Genomic DNA, 16197 nt, shown 5'->3' with positions numbered 1-16197 from the left:
TCCATCCATCCATCCATCCATCCATCCATCCATCCATCCATCCATCCATCCGTCTGTCTGCCTCTGTCTGTCTACTCAAAAAAACATCTACCAAGGCATGGATGAGTTGCAATGTAAATGCATAGAGGAAATACGCTTACAGAAAAAATTTAAATCCTGAAACACTGACATCTGGAATGTTTATAGAGTTATTTCCACCCAAAGTCCTTTTGATTTGATTTCAGTGTGAGAATTAAACCATAATGTGAACTGGAGTAATAAATGACCCATACTTATAGATAAGGAAAGTTCTTTAAGTACAGTGAACCTAAAAACTATACTTTCTTTTGAATTTTGATAACCAGGTTTGACGTTTTCATTTTCAATGACTATATTGAAAAGATGAAAGATGATTGACTACACGTGGAATGGTAGTTTTTGACATTGTTTAGAAACCAGAGGAGGTGAGGAAAAGCCTGCACAACATATACTTAATTTTCAGAGACAGTCAAGTGAAGTCAATTTCTGATGGCTTTTCTATTTATATCTAAGTACCAGATACTGCCTTATATGAAAGAAAAGATTATGCCACATCTATGTAGTACAAATAGAAGTGAAGGATGGGAGCTTCTCCCAAGTATCTAGATAAGCATACAAATCTGAATGTTTAGGTCATTGAAACTTCTTTGTATGGGTCATTTCATCAGAAACAGTTTTTTGTTGTTATTATTGTTTGTCTGTCCTTGATAAGGTAGATAATTTTGTCAGGGTAAAACTAGAAAAAAATGAATTCAATTTTAACGAGGAGGATGGTGGACTATAGGTTAAAAAGAGCATAAGTTGCTTCTTTACATGACATTACCTATCAATATACTTCAATGGATTTATGGTTTCATCAATATGGCTACTTCCTTCAAAGAATAACACACATATTTAATAGTGATAAATACTTTTAAAAATTGTCATTAGAATCTGTTTGAAAATAAAAAGAAGAATTACAATGAAAGTAAATCTGTGCCAATGAATACACTGACCATTATCAATTATAGAATAATGCCCCATTTCTTTGTCATGTTAAACGATGAAAGGCTTTTTAGGGTGGTTTTGTAAATAAATAAAGAAGTTCATACACACACACACACATATGAAGGAAGACTTGAGTTAAATCCAGCCTCATACACTCACTAGTTGTATGATCCTAGGCGGGTCACTTAACTTCTGTTTGCCTTAATCCTCTAGAGAAGAAAATGACAAACTACTCCAGGATCTTTGCCAAGAAAATCCCAAACAGGATCACAAAGAGCAGGATACACCTGAATGACTGAATGAAATCTACCTTACTCTATGTTCCATGTTTCTTTATCTTCTACACCAGGACACCACAGAGATTTTGGGATGAGTATTAATAATGTCTAGAACTGATATTGATGAACTTCTCTTCATGTTAAGAAATTCTTCTTAGCTATATTCAAATAAAAATTCAAAGGCCATTGTGGTGATGAGAGGGGGTGTGGGAAGGTAGAGTCTATCAATTATAAAAATTTTTGAACTACTTTAGTGAAGAGTGTAGGCATTCACATTTTACACTGGTGGTCCACTGCTGGAACTCTTTCAAACTTTGAAAAAGAGAGTAAATACACCACCAGATGGCTTTGTGTTCTGAGCCAACAAAGTCTGAATTTTTTAAAAGAATGACAGTAAAAAAGGAAGGTGTGATTAAAACTAGAAAGACTACCATCCTCAATGGAGAAGAGCAGACAGGTGAATAGGATCCTGTATTGTTAGTTAGGTGCCAGAGGTGCTCCTACATAAGGAATACTGAGAGAGTCCTGGAAGAGGGCCAGATTCCTTTAAAAGACTAAACAAACTCACAGTGATGAATAAACCATTAAACTAAGATTATTGTCTTTTCTTAAGCCAGATCTTTCACACATCCCTTTTGAAAATTTGTGACATCAACTCTTATTTTTTTAGGCAGGATCCCACCCAACTAAATAAAGTATACTCATTTCCAGGAAAGTCCTAAGTAGCCTGAGAATATTTTAACATGGTAAGAATGTCTGAAAAATAATTTTGTTAGGGGGAGGTTTCCTTGGGACACAAAATTCTGTTGAGATTTCTGTGCAAATAGCCTGCAAGTGTTTAATATGGAATATTCAATTTGGTGTAGGATTTTTTTTTTTTAGCAAACTGAGAACTTCCAAGGATAGTGTCATCAACTTTAGGAAATCAGTTTCAATATGATAATATGTTATTTTAATCTACCCAAAGAGACAGAGTGGTATAGAAAAAAGAACATAGATCAAAATCCTGTGATCTAGTGCCAACCTTGAATTTGACTAACTTTGTGATCTTTGGCAATATAAATCTCAGTTTCTCTATTTATAAAATAAGTATAACAATACTTGTAGTTCTACTTCCTAGGTTAATATGGGACTATTGACTTCTCCTGACACTTGTGGTATTTATGGGTCATGTTTGGTTGACTTTTAAAAATTGTCAATAAGTTATTGTTGATTTTATACGTTACCCTAAAAATCAGAATTACTTAATGTTTCATACCAATTAAATAATTCTTAGAAGTATTTTTAGAATATTCTATGCTAATAGAACAAAGATGCCTCCAGGCTGCATGGGGCTATGCTAATTTTCACAGATTCAAAGATTTTTTAATCACTTTTCAATTTTAAGCATAGCTGAGATTATATGTAGATAACATTGAAGTTAGAGAAAAAAAAGACCCTATAAAAGTATCTGCAAAAGAATAGTCCAACTCCTTCACAGAAGATTTCTAGAATTCACAGGAAGATTGGCCGTGCCATATAACATCATTCTGATGGTAGACTTAATTATAATTATTATTAATATCAGAATCAGTATCATCATTATCTTATTCAGTTTTAGAATATCTGTTTTTTCCAATTAAGACCATTCTTAAAATGTTTTCAATATATCTATTTTCTTTCAACTCCACAGGTGCCCAAGATTAATGATCATTCTAAATTCCAAGACGAATAAGTGAAAGTCCTACTCTGATAGCTCCATTTTCTTCATGGATTTATTGTGACATTGGGTTTTGGAAAGCTATTATAGCAGAGCACTAGCTTGGGAAATTCATAGAGAACTAGAAAAAAAAAAAACCCTCTGATTAGGGGCCCAGAGAAAAGCTGTCATCTGAAGCTGTACTAAAAAATTCATCAGAAGAAGACTGGGTAATTAGATACTGAAATTTTTTTTACTTTTTTGCTCCAGTAACTTTTGAAACTATGGAACAAGGTATGAAGAAGGTGTGATAAGTGTTGGTGGAGGGCGTGCTTCAATGATGAAATCATTGAAATCAAATATTCTGACTCTCCTATAATAAGGGATTAGATTCCTAGAATAATAGTATAGCCATCACAGGTCCTCACTACCTCTATCCTAACTATTTAAATAGCCTCCTAATTAGTCTTCCTGTCTCCAGTCTCTTCCCTGTCCCTTTTTCTCACAGCCATCATGCTGCTATTCTTAAAACACAAGTCTGGCCATGTCACTCCCTTACACAAAAAATCAAACAAGAAATTAAGAGGAGCAAGTTTGTTTTTCTTTTTCTTTTGGCGGGGGTCGGGGAGAGGGCGAGGTAAGGAAAAGATGAGGTATTTAGATGTGGATGAGTTAAATTTAAGATGCAAACCAAACATCCATGCGAAGATATAGTACAAACATTAGGACATTCCAGTTGAGTTTTGGATAGATTTGGGGACTATAGATGTAGTTTTCCTAGTTAGAGTAAAGAACATAGAGATGATAGAGAAAATGCTGAGAGTGGTTATGATTTCTGAGGGAGACTGCATAGAGAAGAGAGCTGAGGAATGTGAGAAGGGGAGTGGCAGGCATGGTGGAGATATTTTTAGAAGAATAGCTACTATTGATAATTAACTCACCTTCATTCAATCTCCAAACTGATTACACTTACAGGGAGAAGGAATAGGAAGAAGAAAAAGGTCAGTAGACAGAGATGGAGTAATTAGAGAGATAGGAGGAATATCAAGCCAACAGTCTCATTGCATCAGGGGAGTAGAAAGCAGGAAGAGAAAATGCTAAGGTTTGGGTGATTATGAGCTCCTTGGTAAACGTTGATGAATGATTTAAAGAAACTGCTAGACATGAAATCCGTATTATAAAGAGATGATGAGGCAGTGGGTTTTCTCATCTGTTTTCTTTTTTTCTTTTGGTCTCCTTTTTTCTGTCAGCCTGCTTATTCTTCTTCCTGTTGTCAGCATGCCTATATGAAGCAGCTCTTCACCATCATTCAAATTTACTATTCTTAATGTTCTGTGAAGCCTGTGAAACAAGATAATTTTATTTGTTAGAATTGTGTCTGGAGTATGAGTTAATAGGGCCCTAGGGCCTCACCTGAGAATAAAACCCATTAGCTTTACCCTATTCATTTTGTGGTCTCTGTTTTTGTAGTTAAGTGGTCATATTTGTTCATTTTTGACTTCAGGGCTATTCTCTGGATGGCTGAATTTTCTAGGGATATGACTTCTGGGCAAGGGATATGTAACTCAATACTTAGATGGATTTGGGATCTCATTAATTTGTTCCCTCCATTGATGACCCAGTCAATATTTACTGTATTATTTTAATAGCTGCTCTGGTTTTCTGGAAGATTATTATTATTATTATTTCAAATAGTATTGACAACTTGTATGTGAAGATTGAAGACAGGTTGAAATCCCATATCCTGTAATTACTAACTACTTGACTCTCAGTCTTTGAGCCTTAGTTTCCTCATCTTAAGCTATCCTCAAAAACAAAACAACTTCATAGCATTTCCTTGGGGTAAGTACTCTGTAAACCACTATTGAAATCCTAGTTGTTGCATTCTAATCCTCCATCTATCAGTGATTTGCAATGTTATCTTGGCCAGATCACTTAACTGAGTCACAACTTAGTCTCTTCCTCTGTAAAATGATGGCTAGGTGGCACGGTGAATATTGAGTGCTAGGTCTGGAAGCAGGAAGACTCATCTTCCTGAGTTCAAATCAAGCCTTAGACACTTACTAGCTGTATGACCCTGGGCAAGTCACTTAACTCTGCTTCAGTTTCTTCATCTGTAAAATGAGCTAGAGAAGGAAATGGCAACTACTCTAGTAGCTCTGCCAAGAAAACTCCAAATGGGGTCATGAGTAGATGGACATGATTGAAAACGACTGAACAACAACAAAAAAAAATGGAGGCAAAGGTCTAAAGGTCATAGGAGCATAGATTTAGAACTGGAAAGGACCTTATGTGTTATATAATCTAAAACAAAACAAAACAAAAAACCTTTCATTTTAGAGATTTTAATACAAAGGCCTAGAGATATTAAGTGATCTTTTCCCCAATGTCATACATGTAATAAATATCAGAGGCAGGGCTTTAAGCCATGTGTTCCAAAGCATGTTCTTGCCTCAAATGTTTTTGTAATTTGGGGAATGTTCTCCTTTCTCTATCACTTGAGTTTTAGTTCTGCTACCAATTAGCTCTGTACCTTTGGATAAATTGCATAACATGTCTGGGCCTCAGTTTCCTTAGCTGTAAAATAATTGTAATTAGGGTGATCTCGTAGTTTGCTTCCCTTTCTAAACATTTGTAATTCTATAATATTGAATGCTTAGTACCTTGCCCATAGAAAGTACTTAATATGTTCTTAGTGATTTGAATGGCAAACTGCCAAATGAATATTTCTTTAAAAAAAGTACAATTTCATTGTAAGATCCATACGTTTTAGATCCCTATTAATAATGAACTGAAATATGTTATCTAAAAATACGCCTCAAAAATCTTCTCCCTTTGGGATGTAGAGTAGTTTTACCTCTGTTGGAAATTCTGCTTCGAAAATTTCATGATACAGATAGCAATTCCTTTGCAACTTGTCATCTTAGATCTAGAATTGATATCAAGGACCTGAGGGGTTAAATAACTTTCTCCATGACCTCACAGACAGCATGCTTCAGGTTTATGAAATGAATTTAGCTCTTCCCAACTTCAAGGCCAGTTCTTAATAGAAAGCTGGACTTGGATTCAGGTAGATATTCAAATCCCACCTTGTGAACTTAGAAATTATGTGGTCTTGGGTAAGTCACTTGAGACATCACTTGATGTCTCAGAGCCTCAGTTTTCTGTGAAAAGAGGAGTTAGAGTAAATGACTTCTAAGGACCCTTTCAGTTCCAAATCTTTGAACTTATGAGGGTCTAAACTTGCCCCTTGAGTTTGGTAATAAAATAAATGAAGGTGAATTCATTTGGTTGATCATGTATTTGCATACACTACAGATGTTGTGATTAGTAAGTATCTCTACTGCTGGGAAGAGTTGTGATTAGCTCCTCAATTAGCTTTCCTAGGCAATGCCTGTGATTTTTTTTTTCTGTTGATCCAGGGAGCTCACCCATTTTATAATTCCTTCTAGTATTTGAACACTTCTTTGAACCCCTCTCTTCTTTACTGTTTTCTCTATCTAACTTTTAGAAGTCAATTTAGTTCTTTTTTTCTATCATGATGCTCAAGCCAGGTATATATCCACCATGGATCTTTCTATAATGAAAAAAAAAAGATTAGTGAAACTGGTTAGGAAACTATTTCTTTTCTTCTTTGCCAGTGACAAGGGCATGTCTTCTTGGAGAGGATTAAAAAGGTAATGACCTTTGTCCAATTCTTCTCCTCCCCCTCTTCCCCTAACGAATTCCCTCTTAATCTTTTTTTCTTTTCTCTGTATTTGTGTCTTTCTCTTTACATTCTTTTCCCTTTACTTCTAATCTGACTTCAAACTAATTTTGCATCCTTATTTCATGTCACCCCTTCACATAGTCAAAAAGGGCCATTGACTATTCTTCCTATGTAATTCTGCATGTGACCTCCCACCAGGAGTATGCTAGAAAATGTTTAACAAATAGCTCTTAGGGGAAAAAATGTATACAAGAAATACTTTTAAATTTAATTTGTCTTATTAACATTTAATCCATTGCTTACAGTCTAGACAATCAATAAAATTATTAATCCAGGCATGATTTTCAGAGTTCACCAATTTTCAAGATATAAATGTTCACAACAAAAATTGGCTCTCACAAACTGGTTGGAGCTGGCTTCAGTATGCTTCATATATATATATGTGTGTGTGTGTGTATGTGTGTGTATATATATATATATATATATCTCCCATTCAGAAGCTTGGAGTGCATTCTCCCCTTTTAACTGCCCTAATAATGATGAAAGTTATTAGGAGTTACATGTATCATCTTCTCATATAGGAATGTAAGCAGTTTAACTATTGAGACACATATAATTAGTCTTCTATATTCACTTTTTTATACTTCTCTTGAGTCTTGGATTTGAATATCAGATTTTCTATTTTGCTCTGATCTTTTCATCAGGAATGCTTGAAAGTCTTCTATTTCATTAAATAGCCAATTTATCCCCTGAAGAATTATACTCAGTTTTTCTGGGTAGGTTATTCTTCATTGTAATCCTGGCACTTTTGCCTTCTTGAATATCACATTCCAAACTCTATGTTACTTGGAAGCTGCTAAATCTTGTGTGATCTTGACTGTGGTTCCGTATTTGAATCCTTCCTTTCTGGCTGCTTGAAGTGGTTTTTGTTTTTTTCTTTTCCTTTTTGGTCTGGGAGTTTGGGAATTTGGCCACAATGTCTCTGTAAGTTTTCATTTTGGGGTCTCTTCAAGGAGGCTATTAGTATATTTTTTCAATGTCTATTTTACAATTTGGATCTTAGATATCAGGGTACTTTTCCTTGATAATTTCTTGAAATACGATGTCTTTCTTTGATATGGATTTCAGGTAGTTTTAAAAATTATCTTTCTTTGGTTTATTGTCCAGATCAGTTGTGTTTCCAATGAGATCTTTCTCATTTTCCTTTTTTTTTTTTTAATTCTTTTGGCTTTGTTTTATTATTTCTTGATGTCTCATGGAGTCATTAACTGCTACTTGCCCAATTCTAATTTTTAAGGAATTATTTTCTTCAGTGACTTTTTCCATTTTGCTGATCTGTTTTTAAGGAGTTTTATTCCTTAGTGAATTTGACTCAGTTCTCTATAAATTTGAGAATGAGACATTTATCAGAGCCACTTGCTATAAATTCCCTTCCTATTCTATTTTCTGATTTCCTTCCAATCTTAGTTGCATTGTTTTTGTTTGTTTAAAACGTTTTTTAATATAACATACTAAAAATTACCATTTTTTTAATCCTGTAGTGCTTTCTAGCTCCCATTTGGTCATAAATTCTCCTCTTAACCATAGATCTGACAGGTAACCTATTCCATGTTCCCTGGATTTGCTTATGGTGCCACCCCTTCTGTCTAAATTATACCTATTTTGACCCTTTCTTGGTATATGGTGTGAAATGCTGTTCTAAACCTAGTTTCTGTCAAATTACTTTCTAGTTTTCCTAGCAGATTTTTGTGAAATAATGAGTTCTTGTCCCAAAAGCTGGATCTTTGCATTTGTCAAAATCTAGATTCCTATGGTAATCTCCTCTATATTGTGTACTCAATCTATTTTACTTATCCACCACTCTTAGCCAGTACCAGAATGTTTTGATGATTACCACTTTGTAATATTGTTTAAGATCTGGTGTGGCTAGGCCACCTTCCTTTACATTTTTTTTCGTTAATTCCTTTGATATTCTTGACCTTTTATTGTTCCGAATGAATTTTGTTATGATTTTGTTTCTTGCTCTATAAAATAAATCTTTGGTAGTTTGGTATGGCACTGAATAAATAAATTAATTTAGAAAGAATGGTCACTTTTATTATATTGAAAACGCCTACTCATGAACAATTAATGTTATTCCAGTTGTTCAGATCAGACTTTATTTATGTGAAAAGTATTTTGCAATTGAGTTCATATGATACCTGAGCCTATCTTGGCAGGTAGATTCCCAAATATTTTATATTGTAAACAATTGTTTTAAATGGGATTTCTTTTTATCTCTTGCTGCTGGACTTTGTTGGTAATATATAGAAATGCTAATGTATTATGTGAGTTTATGTTATATTCTGAGACTTGAAAGTTGTGAATTATTTTAGATTCTCCAAGTATAGTATCATCTTGTCTGTAAATAATGATACTTTTGTTTCTTCATTGCTTATTCTAATTCCTTAAAATTCTCTTTCTTCTCTTCTCGCTATAGCTAGCATTTCTAGTACACTATTAAATAATAGTGGTGATAATTGGCATTAGGAAATTGGTCTATAGTTTTCTTCCTCTGTTTTTGCTCTTCTTGGTTTAGATATCAGTACCATTTTGAGTCACAAAAGGAATTTGGTAGGACTCCTTCTTTCCTATTTTTCCAAATAGTTTATATAGTATTGGAAGTAATTGTTTTTTAAGATATTTGGTTGGACATTTGTGAATCCATCTGGTCCTAGGGACTTTTTCTTAGGAAGCCCATTGATGAGGTTGTTCAGTTTCAGTTTCTAAAATAGAGTTAAGCATTCTATTTCCTCTTCTGTTAATTTGAACACTTTATATTTTTGTAAAGATGCATCTATTTCACTTAGATTGTCAGATTTTTGGCATACAGTTGGGCAAAATAGCTCCTAATAATTGCTTTAATTTCCTCTTCATTGGTGGTGAATTCACCCTTTTCACTTTTGATACTGGTAATTTGGTTTTCTTCTTTTTCTAAAAATCAAATTAAACAATAGTTTATTTATTTTATTGTTTTTACTTTTTTAAGTGAAATCAACTCCTAACTTTATTTCAGTGATTTTATTTCAATTTTTCAATGGTTTTCTTGCATTCAGTTTTATTAATCTCTTTTTTGATTTTCAGGATTTCCAATTTGGTGTTAAATTTGAGATTTTTACTTTGTTGTTTTTCTAGTTTCTCATGCCTGCTCTTCCTCTATTTTATTGATATAAGCATTTAGAGAGAATTTCCCCCAAAGTACTGCTTTGGCTACATCCCATAAATTTGTTATATAGCCTCACTGTTGTTATTCTCTTCAATGAAATTATTACTTGTTTCTATGATTTCTTCTTTGACACACTCATTATTTAGGATCATTTAGTTTTCAATGGATTTTTAATGTATCCTTCCATGGCCTTTATATAATTCTATTGTCTTATTATCTGAAAATTATACATCTAATATTTATGCTTTTCTGCATTTGGTTGTAAGATTTTTTTGCCTTAATATATGGACAGTTTTTCTGACTGTGCAGTATGCCACTGAGAGAAAGGTATGTTCCTTTCTCTTCCCATTCAGTTTTCTCTTGAGGTTTATCATATCTAAATTTTTGAATATTTTATTAATTTCCTTACTTTCTTTCTTGTTCATTTTATGGTTATATAAACCTAGCTCTGCGAGAGGAAAATTGAGGTCTTACACTAGTTGAGTTTTACTATTTCCTCCTGTAACTCATTTAACTTTTAAGAATTTAGATGTTATACCATTTTATACATATCTGTTTAGTACTGATATTACTTCATGGTCTATGGTACTTTAAAGCAAAATATAGTTTCCTTACCTCTTTTAATTAGGCTTAGTTTTGCTTTTGCTTTGCTGAAATCATTCTTACTACTTCTGATTTTTTAAAAAAATTTCACCAGGAGCATAATAGATTCTGCTCCAGTACCTTACCTTTACTTTGAGTGTGTCACTTTGTTTCAAGTGTATTTCTTGTAAACAGCATATTGTAGGTTTCTGATTTTTAATTTCATAGGTGAGTTCATCCCATTCACAGTCATAGTTATGATTACTGTGTATTTCCCTCTGTCCTATTTTTTGCCCTGTTTATTCTCTCTCTCTCTCTCTCTCTCTCTCTCTCTCTCTCTCTCTCTCTCTCTCTCTCTCTCTCTCTCTCTCTGTCTCCTTTCACCTGTCCTTCCTCAAAATTGTTTTGCTTCTCACAACCATCTCCCTTAATCCTCCCTCCCTTCTATTAGCCCAACTTCTTTCATACCCCTCCTTTTCTACTTCCATATAGGGCAAGATAGATTTCCCAACCAACTGAATGTGTATGATATTCCCTCTTTCATGCAATTCCAATGAGAGTAAGGTTCAAGAATTTTCTGGTAACCCCTAATTCCCCTTCCAATGTAAAAGTTCTTTTCTATACCTTTTATGAGATGATTTACCTCATTCTATCTCTTCTTTCTCACATCTCCTAGTTCATGCCTTTTTATCATCCCCTAATTTTTTTTTCATATATCATCCCATCAAAATCAACTCTTATCCCTACCCCCTATGTATACTCCTTCTGACTGCCTTAATAATTATAAAGTTCTTAGTAGTTACAAGTACCATCTTCCCATTTAGTTATGTAAGCAGTTTAACTGTGTTGAATTCCTTAGGAATTCTCCTTCCTGTTTGCCTTTTTATGTTTCTCTTCAGTCTTATATTTAAAAATTAAACTTTCTTTTCAGTTCTGTTTTTTTTAAATCAGAAATGCTTGAAAGTCCTCTATTTCATTAAATATCCATTTTCCCCTGAAGGATTGTACTTAGTTTTGTAGGGCAGGTGCTTCTTGGTTATAATTCTATCTCTTCTGTACACCAAAATATCATATTCCAAGCCCTCTGATGTTTTTTAAGCAATTGGGGTTATGTAATTTGCTCAAGGTTACACAGCCAGGTGTTTCTGGGTGGGTGGTAAGTGTCTGAGCCCGGATTCGACCCCCAGGTCATCCCGACACTGGAGCTGGTGCTCTTACTCGCTTTGCTACCTGGCTGCCCCAGGTTTTTTTTGCCTTTTGGAGGGAAGTTGGGGTTAAGTAATTTGCCCAAGGTTACACAGCTAGTTTTTGTGTGTGAGTGTTAAGTGTCTGAGGCCAGAACCAAACTCAGGTCCTCCTGACTCCGGGGCCAGTGCTTTACTCAATGCGCCCTCTGATTCTTTAATGTAGAAGCTGCTAAATCCTATATTCTTCTGACTGGGGCTCCCACAATAATAGAATTGTTCCTTTCTGGCTACTTGCAATGTTTTCTTATTGGCCTGGCAGCTCTGTAATTTGGCAGAAATATTCCTGGGAGTTTGTATTTTGATATTTCTTTCAGAAAGTGACCAGTCAATTCTTTCAATTCCTATTTTGCCTTCTGGTTCTAGGATATCTGGGCAGTTTTCCTTAATTTCTTGCCATATGATGTTTAGGCTTTAATTTTTTTTTTTTGCTTTTTGGAGGGCAATTGAGGTTAAGTGACTTGCCCAAGGTCACATGGCTAGTAGTTGTTAAGTGTCTGAGGCTGAATTTGAACTCAGATCCTTCTGACTCCAGGACCAGTGCTCTATTTGCTGCGCCATCTACCTGCCCCTAGACGGTTTTTGGTTTTTTTTTGTCATGGCTTTCAGATAGTGGAATAATTCTTAAATTACCTTTCTCCAATCTGATTTTCATATCACTTATTTTTTCTCAATGAGATATTTCACATTTTCTTTCTTTTAAAAAAAATTCTTTTGATTCTGTTTGAATATTTCTTGATTTCTCATGGGGCCATTTGGTTTACACTTGTGAAATTCTGAATTTTAAGGAATTATTTTCCTCATTGAACATTTGTACCTCTTTTTCCATCTGGTCAGTTCTGCTTTTAAGGTTTTTTTTTTCCTTAAGTGAATTTGTTTAAAGTTTTTTCCCTTTTTTGTGTGTTGATTCTCTTTCATCATTCTCGTTTCTTTTCCCAGTATTTTTTTTCTATGCCACTCAATCTCTTTCTTTAACTCTTTTCTTTTCTTTCTTTTTTTTTTTTTTTTAAAGAAATCGGGGTTAAGTAACTTGCTCAAGGTTACATGGCCAGTTATTTCTGGGTGTGGTGCTGAGTATCTGAGCCCAGATTTGATCCAGGTCATCCCGACACTGGAGCCGGTGCTCTTACTCGCTGAGCCACCTGGCCGCCCCTAAGCAATTGGGGTTAAGTAACTTGCTCAAGGTTACATGGCCAGGTGTTTCTGCGTGGGTACTAAGTGTCTGAGCCCGGGATTCGATCTTCAGGTCTTCTCAACACTGGAGCCGGTGCTCTTACTCACTGTGCTACCTGGCTGCCTCTCTTCCAGTATTTCTTGTTGGGGTTGGGTCCAATTAGTATTTTTCTTTGAGATTTTGTTTTTAATTGTTTTTACACTAATCTTTTCCCTCTGCATTGGTGTCTTGGTCTTTCCTTCTACTATAGTAACTTTTTATCATCTTGTTATTTTTTAGTTTTTGTTTGCTCATTTGTCCAGTACATTTCTTGACGTTAGGTTTCATTTTAGAGTTGACATCTGTTACCCTGGATATGGGGAGGCACTGCCCCAAGCTTCATTCTTTTTGTGCTTCTATTTTCAGAGCTAGTTCTTGGGGGCTACACAACCTTGGTGTTTCCAAGGTCTTGTAATCCTGGGAGAGGTATGGACACTGCTTTACCCTTTCTCCTTTCCTTTACCCAGGAAAGGCCTTTAGTTCCCCAGGACCATAAGCAATAGTGTTCTCTTAGCCTTGGAACTCTGACCAGAGCCCCTGCTTTCTTGTAATTGACCTCCAGCTCTCCTCTCTACTCTGGAACTACAACCTATAACTATATTTGGACTATGGACTTGCCAATGAATGCCAGTTGTACCCAGTGCTGATAAAGGACCTCTTGTAATTTCTTTCTGACCAGTTATCCAACCCCATACTGTCTCTTGGCTGTAAGCTATCGAAGTTGGTGCTTCTGCTGCTACAGCCTCTGTTGCTGCTACCACGTGTGGGGCTCCAGACATGTTCCTACCCAAGTATCACAAATTTCTCCTGCCAACCACCTAAGTTTTGTCAGGTTGGAAAAATGTCTGACCCTGAGCTTTTATTGGCTATATTGCTTCAAAATTTGGTTTGAGACACTGTTTTACAGTTGTTTAGAGGGGAGTGTTTAGAACACTCAGCTGGGTTGCCTCTAATCTGTCATCTTATCATTAGCTTTCAAACACTGATCAAAATAATTTCCAGTAATGACTCACTTTGTCTTAGCACTTTGAAAGGCCCAGTTCCTGTAGTGCAAATAATGAAAGAGAAAATCATTCATTGTATAGTACAGTCCTCCTCATCTTAATGTCCTTATTCCTAGCAAATGGATATATCACTTGACTTCACCTATATTCAGATCCAAAGCCCTCTTGAGTGGAATGCAGGATTCACATTTCTGGTGCCAGAAAAATGCCAAAAAGACTCAGGGCTGGAAGTGAACAATATCTTATCCAATTATAGTATTGGGATAGCTTTAGTAGGTGGGATATAATTACCCCACCGAGTCATTTTTATTTCTGTAAAACCCTTTGATTCCTGGAAAAGGGTAGTTCTTGAATTACTCATTAATAACATACAGCCCTAAGTTGCTTTAATAGATTGCCAGTGGTCAGATATGTATCATACATGATCCTTTGGTCCAAAGCCCAAAAGTTTTATTTTACAATGTTAGAAAACACATTCACCACAGTTGTTTTTCCTCTAGTAAATGAAATAAGTTTCAATAATGGGAACAGGTTATTCCCCCTCCCCCCCATTCTTTCTCTTTTATATGTTTTATCCACATTTTTATAGCTGATGAAGACAGCAGCTGCAGCCTAAGCTCCCAGTTGGCAAGGGCACATTCTCCTAATGTTTCCTTACATGTGGTGTCAGAGCCCTTCCATTGCAGTGTTTGGTCTAACCCTTATTTTGGCTTCCCCTCACCTAACTTGCCAATTATGTCAAATGATATAGCTCATCTTTGGATTAACAAAATAAAATGAAACCTTACATTTCTTCATCTAGAAGAATAGACAGACATAATCCTACAAGATGGTTGTGTGTTTTTTAATAACAGACATGGAAGACTTTTTCTTAAATCCTGCCTCTATACTTACTGCCCATCTTTTATTTGGATTAGTTTCAAATACTTCTTAGCTGTATGACTTTGGACAAGTCACATTATCCTACCTGAGTCATAATTTCCCCATTTACAAATCTGGGAAAATGCCATTAATGCTACTCAATTCATAGTGTTGTTGGGAGGTAAAATCTTAGAATAGTATATTTTATTTTCTCCAGATCTTTAATTTTATTGGTGTGGGGACTTTACAGCATGGAAACTTCCTCTACTGATACAGATTACCAACTCATTTATAATGTGTATCATTAGAAAATAACCAGGGACTCCTAAAGGTAAAGTTAAGAGTTTTAAATCCAGGATGTGTGTGTGCATGCACATCCAGACATATACATATATATGTGCTATATAAGTATGTATGTTTATATATACACATTTCAATATAGACTCTACTATTTTATCCATTTAAAACATGATTCTGAGAAGGGATTCTGAGCATAGGCTTCACCAGATTGCCATGGGGTCCATGACACATCTAATGATTCAGAAACCCTAGGTTAAGTGACTTCTGAAAGTCACACAGATGACATGTGTCAGAAGCAGGCTTCAAATACCAGTTTTTGTCACTCAAAGGTCAGCTCACTATCTACTGTGCCATACCTCTCATGGTATGAGGTATTGATGATTATGATGTCCTAACTCTGGCATTTACAAATTGTGTTACCAGAATAGGAAGAAAGCAAGAATGATTAATCTGTAGAATAGCAAGATGGTAACCTTCCTGTATGGGCTGTTCAAGGAGGACTAACACCTCTTTTGTGAGGGCTTGCTGAGGCCTTTTCAGGGCTATTCATTCACTGTTCGTGTCTACATGGCTTTCAGCTCTCACTTGTGGCTCTAAGAAGCTGTAGCATGTGCAGTGGCCATACCCCAGTAAGCCATCTTGAGGGTTTTGAGGGTAACTGATAGGCCTCAAACCTGTGGGTGACCTGGGGAGAAGGGGTGTCTTCTCCACAGATTAAAGATTTGTCATGAAGGAATGGGCCACTGAGAACAATTTGTTTCAATGGCCATGAATGTGGCTAAAGCAGACACTGTACAGTGGTCAGAACTTGGTCAGATATCAGAGGTCATCCATTGCATCTTGGGCTATCTCTAGTCATCTTGACTTTTTTCCCCTAATAATTATTTTTCTTATGAACTTAAACACCAAAAATTTATATAAACAGCAGAATGCCAGAAGAGGATTATATATTAAAGTATGAATCCTCATTTTATATTGTTTACTGTATATATGTAGATGTGTATATACACGTTTGCATATGTATATTCTCATGTTACTTTCAAAACTTCCCTATGTGTCTGACGTTCCTTTTGTTCCCTTCTTTGCATTTAGAAAAAATATTCCAATTCCCCTCTCTT

This window comes from Petaurus breviceps, unplaced genomic scaffold (assembly GCF_028583685.1).
Source record: "Petaurus breviceps papuanus isolate PSGF00001 unplaced genomic scaffold, PetGlider_PUasm1.0 227, whole genome shotgun sequence".
Lineage (NCBI taxonomy): Eukaryota > Metazoa > Chordata > Mammalia > Diprotodontia > Petauridae > Petaurus > Petaurus breviceps.
This window is presented reverse-complemented; position numbering follows the sequence as displayed.